Source organism: Capricornis sumatraensis, chromosome 2 (genome assembly GCF_032405125.1).
Source record: "Capricornis sumatraensis isolate serow.1 chromosome 2, serow.2, whole genome shotgun sequence".
Classification (NCBI taxonomy): Eukaryota; Metazoa; Chordata; class Mammalia; order Artiodactyla; family Bovidae; genus Capricornis; species Capricornis sumatraensis.
In genome coordinates, this window is record NC_091070.1 from 92,323,068 (window position 1) to 92,332,456 (window position 9,389).

The window sequence follows — 9,389 nt, forward strand, 5'->3', positions numbered from 1 at the left end:
ATATGACTCAAAATGGAAGGGGGTTGGGTTTTCTCTTGAGTAGAGGGTTATGGTCTATGTTTTTTATTTTTAAAGTCAGTGAATGGTTTGACCTCATAATCCTCCTTTTGGTATTATACATCAGGAACATCAGAAGAATAAAATAATTTATTCACAATGTTTGTAGCAACACTGTTTATGATAATAAAAATGGAGATAATCTAAATATCAAACACTTAAGGAATAGCTCAACAAACTATCCTAACAGTCAGAATACCATTGTTTATACGTGTATGGGTTAAATATTTATATATAGTATATGTAGATGGAGCACAGCTATGGAAAATGCATGTCTATTTGTTGAGGTTCATAAGTGAATGTAAAGTGATATAGATAAGAAGCTGGAGCATGGCAGATTTCTTTTTTTGAAAAACTATTTCAAGTCCAGAAAAATAAATGACCCAATCAAAAAATGGGCCAAAGAACTAAATAGACATTTCTCCAAAGAAGACATACGGATGGCTAACAAACACATGAAAAGATGCTCAACATCACTCATGATCAGAGAAATGCAAATCAAAACCACAATGAGGTACCATTTCATGCCAGTCAGAATGGCTGCGATCCAAAAGTCTACAAGCAATAAATGCTGGAGAGGGTGTGGAGAAAAAAGAACCCTCTTACACTGTTGATGGGAATGCAAACTAGTACAGCCACTATGGAGAACAGTGTGGAAATCCTTAAAAAACTGCAAATAGAACTGCCTTATGACCCAGCAATCCCACTGCTGGGCATACACACCGAGGAAACCAGAATTGAAAGAGACACGTGTACCCCAGTGTTCACCGCAGCACTGTTTATAATAGCCAGGACATGGAAACAACCTAGATGTCCATCAGCAGATGAATGGATAAGAAAGCAGTGGTACATATACACAATGGAGTATTACTCAGCCATTAAAGAGAATACCTTTGAATCAGTTCTAATGAGGTGGATGAAACTGGAGCCTATTATACAGAGTGAAGTAAGCCAGAAAGAAAAACACCAATACAGTATACTAACACATATATATGGAATTTAGAAAGATGATAATGATAACCCTCTATGTGAGACAGCAAAAGAGACACAGATGTACAGAATGGACTTTTAGACTCTGGGAGAGGGAGAGGGTGGGATGATTTGGGAGAATGGCATTGAAACGTATACTATCAGGTAAGATATGAATCACCAGTCTATGTTTGATACAGGATACCAGATGCTTGGGGCTGGTGCACGGGGATGATCCAGAGAGATGATATGGGGTGGGAGGTGGGAGGGGGGGTTCAGGATTGGGAACTCATGTACACCCATGGCTGATTCATGTCAATGTATGGCAAAACCAATACAGTATTGTAAAGCAAAATAAAGCAAAAAGAAAAAGAAAAAAAAAGAAAAACTATCTCACTGAATACAAAAATAATGTAAACGAATGAATGTAATGTTTCTCAATTCTCTTTCCAAAAATATTTTAGCTAAGTATATTTTCCTTTATGGACTTCCAGTGATTTTTTTTCTTTCAGACAGAAGGGAGAAGATGGAAAACATTAAAGAAGGAAAAGAATCAGACATAGATGGAGACAAATTAACTTCTGCTTTTTTTTTTTTTTAACAAATTTCTTTCTAATTTACAAAGGAACTACTTACAAAGCAGGTGCACAGAGCCTACCAGAAAGTGAGAATCAGAAAGACATGAGAACTATTCTCATGGTGAAATAGTCCTACCAAGTGGCTTCACAGCTCTTTTAAGGGAGTAAAAATAAGTTTTAAGTCGTATGTTCAACTGTGAGTATATCACTTCTTGGCCCTTTCACCACACACCAAATGAAATTTGGGAGACTTGGCCCACAGGATAGTTTTCCCAAGCTTGTTGTAGAATATGCAAAAAGAAATGCAGGAAGGGATTCAGCCACCATTTGACTTTTTTAGGTTAACATCATCCAACATGGAATCCACTGAGCACTGGGCTCTGAATCCCTGTTATCAAAGGTGATCTGATCTTCCTATTAATAAGAACACCACAGGGAGGGGCTGGATCAGGCCTGGAAAGGGGCCTCCAGAATCTTCCTTCTACTCATTTTCAGAGTTCTCCTGGATTCAAATAGTTAGACTATGAAAGATGAAACATTCATTTCCAAAAATCTGGTAAATATGTCTCACAGGAGTAAAATCAGGCATAAAAGGATACACAAATGAAACACAAGGTACAGTCCTACTCAAAGGGGCTTCTGGAACAATCAAGGAGATGGGACTTACACACAGGAAGTGACAGAGCATAATACATGAGTTGACATTCAAAGCATAAGAGTGAAAATGAGTGGTACTGGCAATTCTCTTCAGTGGTTATGACAACTGGGAGAGGCTTGCTAGAGAAGGAGACATGGCGATTGGACCTCAACCAGAAGGACTTTTCAAGCAAGGGGAACAGCATGAGCAAAGAAAGACACAGGGGCAGAATTCACCTGGGTGGATCTAGAAGACAGTGAGTAGATGAGACAGTTTAGTGTCTCCTAAGGTGGGGATGCTACAATCGGAAGGGGAAGAAAGAAGACAGAAAATGGAAAACCCTGAAACTTCTCCTATTTGTAGTGGAAGTCAACGTGGGTCCTACCACCTTTAAGGCAACTCCCTAAGTGAAAGTCTAGATTTAGAAAACAAATTCACCATCCTGCGAAATAAGTGTTTGCCAAATGATAAAATACTGGCTTTCAAAAAAAAAAAAAATAGACTGCATGGCTTCAAGAAAACTTTTCTGTAGCACTTTGAGTGTTTTTGGGTATTCTAAGTCAGGTTACAAATTATTAATTCGCTCCTATTTGATTTAAGATATACAATATATAAAGCAAATTAGTTTGTTTCTAAGTTAGTGTGACATTTTCTCAAGGCTTCATGGGTTATTTTTAAAGAAAAGTTGGGGTCAGGTTTCTAAGCAGGCCCTCCTCCACTGGTACACACACTTTGCCACACTCCAAAAGATTCCATTACACCCTGTGATGCTTAAGTAATTCCTTCATTCAGCATACATTTACTGAGGGGCTACCGTGTATCAGACACTAACTCAGCATGGGGGGACAGACGGAAAGTCTGTGCTATAGAGCTGGAGAGAGAAACAAACACTACAGTTCTCTGGTAGCAGTGAAGCTGGTGCAGGGATTCAGAACACACTGACGTGGTAGAGACGGCGGAGGTGATGGACTTTTTCTCAGAGGAGTTGACATTTACATGTGAGTCTCGAAAAACCTTACCAAAGGAATATTGTTCTTTTCATCTAATCATCCACTCACCCACATAGTAAGAACACCGAGGGACTTCGCTGGTGGTCCAGTGGTTAAGAATCCACCTGCCAATGCAGGGGACACATTGATCCCTGCTCTGGAAAGATTCCACATGCTTCCAAGCAATTAAGCCTATGTGCCGCAACTACTGAGCACACGTGTGGCGACTATTGAAGCCTGCATGTCCTGGAGCCTGAGCTCGACAACAAGAGAACCCACCACAATGAGAAGCCCATGCCCACTGCAACTAGAGATAAGTCCGCGTAGCAACAAAGACCCAGCACAACCAAAAGTAAAATAAATAAATACTTTTTAAAAAAAGAACACTGAGCCCCCACTACTGTGCCAGCCCTGAGAGGGACACAAAGAAGGAACACTCAGTACCCACTCTCAGGCAGTTCCATCAGAAATACAGACACATACTCAGAGATGTGTGTTAACACTTGCTTTGGAAAAGTAATCCAAGCCCAGAGAGAAAGATCACTGTGGGTGGAAGTGATGCAGAAGATGTCACTGAGGAGTGTGGCACTTGGAAGAAAGGGCAGTATTTGAATAAGCTGAAATGCTGTAATTTCATTTACATGTAGCTGTCCAGTTTTCCTAGCACCACTTATTGAAGAGGCTGTCTTTGTCCCATTGTATATTCTTGCCTCATTTGTCAAAAATAAGACACCCATAGGTGCATGGGTTTATTTCTGGGCTTTCTATTGATCCATTGGTCTATATTTCTGTTTCTGTGCCAGTACCATACTGTCTTGATGACTGCAGCTTTGTAGTATAGTCTGAAGTTAGAAAGGTTGATTCCTCCAGTTCCAGTCTTCTTTCTCAAGATTGCTTTGGCTATTCGGGGTCTTTTGTGTTTCCAAATTAATTGTGAAATTTTTTGTTCTAGTTCTGTGAAAAATGCCATTGGTAATTTGATAGGGATCACATTAAATCTGTAGATTGCATTTGGTAGTATAGCCATTTTCACAATATTGATTCCAATTCCAATTCAGGAACATGGAATATCTCTGCATCTCCTTAGGTAGGTTTATTTCTAGACATTCTATTCTTTTTGTTGCAATGGTGAATGAGATTGATTCCTTAATTTCTCTGATTTTTCATTGTTAGTATATAGGAACACAAGTGATTTCTATGTACTGATTTTGTATCCTGCGACTTTGCTAAATTCACTGATTAGCTCTAGTATTTTCTGATAGTATCATTAGGGTTTTCTATGTATAGTATCAAGTCATCTGCAAACAGTGAGAGTTTTACTTCTTTTCCAATCTGGATTCCTTTTCTTTTTCTTTTCTGATTGCTGTAACTAGGACTTCCAAAACTATGTTGAATAATAAGTGGAAAAGAGGCCATTCCAGAGGCAATAATGCGAGCAAAGGCCTAGAGGTGGGCACACACACTGAGTGCATGCAGAACAATGAAGTAGGTTATTCAAAAGGGGTGCAATGCGGGGGAAGAGCAGAGCTTTCTTTTGGCTGTCAAGGTAGGCTTGCACCTACCAGGGAACCAAGTGCCAGACTGAGGGGTTTGACGGAATTCTAGTCATTAGGAATCACTGAGGTTTGTTGGTTTGTTTGTTTTCCAGTAAGAGTACTAATTTACTAAGATGAGTCTGGTTGCATATTCAAGAAGGACAGGTGAAGGAATTGGGAAGGAGGATGAGTAAGGGGCTATAACAATCCAGGGATGAGATGATAAGGACTGTTGTGGACTGGATTATGCCCCACCCACCCACCCAAATCCATATGTTGAAGCCCTATCCCTAGTGTGACCATGTTTGGAGATAGGGCTGTTAAGGAGGTAATTAAGGTTAAATGCGGTCATAAGGGTGAGTCCTAATCCAATAGGACTGGTACCCTTATAAGAAGAGGGAGAGACACTAGGGAGTTTGCGCGCTCTCTCTGCAGGCACACACAGTGAGAAGGCACCATATGTCAGCTTCTAGGTCCTCCATGCTAGCACAAGCATGACCCTCCTTTCCCAGTGCAGCTAAGGAAACAGTCTCTTTGCCAAGACTTTGGGTTTCCCTATGATCGGGTCTACACAGGGATACGAGTTTCTTGCTTCATGTCCAGATTGCTAAAGTCAATCTTCTGATAGTTTGAGAACAGATTTTGAGCCCTGGGATTTCCCCTCTTAACCAGCAAAAGGTGCCTCAAGGCTGCAGCTCGGCCCGAGGGCCCTGCATTAGCACCTTCTGTAGTTCTGATGTCTTAATCCTCTCCCTTGGGCTGCTGGGGCTGTGAAATGAGGCATTCTAGAAGGCTTTTGGCAGAAAGTCTCTTCCTTCTCAGAGTTTGACATTTGCTCAGCAGCATAGCACTTCCCGTGTTGCACCATTAAACATCTCCTAGGCAACAGTAGCTGGGGGCATGACTGATTACTTCTTCATACCTCATATGATATGGCTTATAATAAATTAAGTCAGATATAGGAGCCTTTCCAGGGTTCTCTGCACCAGCAGCTGTCAAACATCAAAACTGCCTAAAACAGAGCACAGGGCCTGAGAATTTTTATTTGGAACTAGTTCCCAAATGATGCTGATGCTACTGATGCCAGGGCATACTTTGAAAACCACTGCTATACATAAGATAACAATATTACAAAACAATATCAATGACAAAAAAAAAAAAAGAAAGCAAGAAACCCCAAAACCCTTTACCTGTGATGTTTCATTTTCTGAAGCATAATATAACTTGTGCATAAACCTGAATGCTTCATTATACAACACAGTGTCACAAAGTGCTATCATCTGGCAATTTCTAAGAATTGTGAGGTTATAAGTCTCACGATGCCCCTCCAAGCCAGGGACTTCTAAGAACAGGTTCTCAAGAATCTTCACCCTGTCTGGGACATAGAATGTGGTGTGGCATGTATGGCAGAGGGGAGACTTACAGAAGTAAATGTTACATTTAAATGCACACCAGCAGAGCTATATAAATTTCCAATAGAAGACTTGACTTGCCTTTTCTTAATATATAGTGTTCAAGCCTAGGAAGACAAACATTCACTAACTTTTAGAACAATAAATAAAATTCTGGAAAGCAGTGTCCTAAGGAATAGGAGAGGAAGACAGTATGAAGTCAATCCAATGTAAGTACATAAAGCAAAATTTCTTTCAGAAAAACTGATGGAAAAGCAATAATAGCAATGGCTACTATTTAGGAGATAGTTCACTCTGTGTTACACTTTACATGTTTCCTCTCTGTACACAGTTTCTCTGTGTATGATGTATCTATGCTTCTCTTCTCCTTTTGGATATAAAAGCTTTCAACATCTTCTGTTTACCACTACTCTCAACTCCCACCTAGCATGGCTAAGTTTTCTTGGTTTGAGTATGGAGTCATCAAACTTTTATAGGTTATTGAGACTTCCCTGGCAGTCCAGTGGTTAAGACTTCACATTTCCAATGCAGGGCACATAGATTTGATCTGTGAGTGGGGAACTAGGATCCCACATGCTGTGTGGCACAGCCGAAAATAAAAAACCAGGAACACAAGCTTTTAAAGGCTATAAAAATCCACAGAGCATTTAAATATATGTGTATGTGTGTATTAGTCATCAGTCATGTCCAACTCTTTGTGACCGCATGGACTATAACCCGCCAGGCTCCTCTGTCCATGGGATTCTCCAGGCAAGAATACTGGAGTGAGTTGCCATCCCCTTCTTTAGTGGATCTTCCTAAATCAGGGATCAAATCTGGGTTTCATGCACTGCAGGCAGATTCTTACCGACTAAGCTACCAGAGAAGCCACATATATATGTATATTATATATATATTTAACCAAATACATATATGGGTGTATATATATATATATACACACACATACACACACACACATGGCTTAGGCTATATGTACTGCATTTTCGAGATCTAAAAGATAAAATTCAGATCCTTCCTAGTGGAGAATATTTTGAAATCACCAACATAAACAACTTTAAAAGAAAAAAAAAAACCAAAACCCTAGATTGTAGAAATGGAAATGACACATTAGGAGAAACATAGTTGTTAAATTAAGGATTCAAGCCAGGATTTAAGATTTTCCTTCTCTTAACACTTTTCTCAGAGATAGAGCACAGCCACAAAATGTATACGCTTATAAGACACTTAAAGCACGAAAGTGCAGAAAGTTTTGTGAGACATTCATCAGTTCAGTTCAGTTGCTCAGTCATGTCCAACTCTTTGCGACCCCATGGTCTGCAGCATGCCAGGCTTCCCTGTCCATCACCAACTGCCAGAGTTTATTCAAACTCATGTCCATTGCATCAGTGATGCCATTCAGCCATCTCGTCCTCTGTTATCCCCTTCTCCTCCTGCCTTCAATCTTTCCCAGCATCAGGGTCTTTTCCAATGAATCAGTTCTTTCCATCAGGTGGCCCAAGTATTGGAGTTAAGCTTCAGCATCAGTCCTTCCAATGAATATTCAGGACTAATTTCCTTTAGGATTGACTGGTTTGATCTCCTTGAGGTCCAAGGACTCTCAAGAGTTTTCTCCAACACTACAGTTCAAAATCATCAATTCTTCCACACTCAGCTTTCTTTATCGTCCAACTCTCACATCCATACATGATTACTGGAAAAACCATAGCTTTGACTAGGCGGACTTTTGTTGGTAATGTCTCTGCCTTTTAATATGCTGTCTAAGTTGGTCATAGCTTTTCTTCCAAGGAGCAAGTGTCTTTTAATTTGATGGCTGCAGTCACCATCTACAGTGATTTTGGAGCCCCCCAAAATAAAGTCTCTTACTGTTTCCATTGTTTCCCCATCTATTTGCCATGAAGTGATGGGACCAGATGCCATGATTAAGTTTTCTGAATGCTGAGTTTTAAGCCAACTTTTTCACTTTCCTCTTTCACTTTCATCAGGAGGCTCTTTAGTTTTTTGCTTTCTGCCATAAGAGTGGTGTCATCTATATATCTGAGGTTATTGATATTTCTTCCAGCAATCTTGATTCCAGCTTGTGCTTCTTCCAGCCTGGCATTTCGCATGATGTACTCTGCATATAAGTTAAATAAGCAGGATGACAGCCTTGATGTACTCCTTTCCCAATTTGGAACCAGTCTGTTGTTCCATGTCCACTTCTAACTGTTGCTTCTTGACCTTCATACAGATTTCTCAGGAGGCAGGTCGGGTGGTCTGGTATTCTCATCTCTTTAAGAATTTTCCAGTTTGTTGTGATACACACATTCAAAGGCTTTGGCATAGTCAATAAAGCAAAAGTAGATGTTTTTCTGGAACTCTCTTGCTTTTTCAATGATCCAACAGATGTTGGCAATTTGATCTCTGGTTCCTCTGCCTTTTCTAAATCCAGCTTGAACATCTGGAATTTCACAGTTTGTGAATTGTTGAAGCCTGGCTTGGAGAACTTTGAATATTACTTTGCTAGTGTGTGAGATGAGTGCAATTGTGTGGTAGTTTGAGTACTCTCTGGCATTGCCTTTCTTTGGAATTGGAATGAAAACTGACCTTTTCCAGTCCTGTGGCCACTGCTGAGTTTTCCAAATTTGCTGGCATACTGAGTGCAGCACTTTCACATAATCATCATTTAGGATTTGAAAAAGTACAACTGAAATTCCATCACCTCCACTAGCTGTGTTTGTAGTGATGCTTCCTAAGGCCCACTGGACTTCGCATTCCAGGATGTCTGACTTTACGTGAGTGATCACACCATCGTGATTTTCTTGGTCATGAAGATCTTTTTTGTATAGTTCTTTTGTGTATTCTTGCCACCTCTTCTTGGTATCTTCTGCTTCTGTTAGGTCCATACCATTTCTGTCTTTTATTGTGCTCATCTTTGCATGAAATATTCCTTGGTATCTCTAATTTTCTTGAAGAGATCCCTAGTCTTTCCCATTCTATTATTTTCCTCTATTTCTTTGTACTGATTGCTGAAAAAGGCTTTCTTATTTCTCCTTGCTATTCCTTGGAACTCTGCATTCAAATGGGTATATCTTTCTTTTTCTCCTTTGCCTTTAGCCTCTCTTCTTTTCTCAGCTATTTGTAAGGCCTCCTCAGACAACCATTTTGCCTCTTTGCATTTTTTTTTTCCCTTGGGGATGGTCTTGATCACTACCTCCTGTACAATGTCACAAACC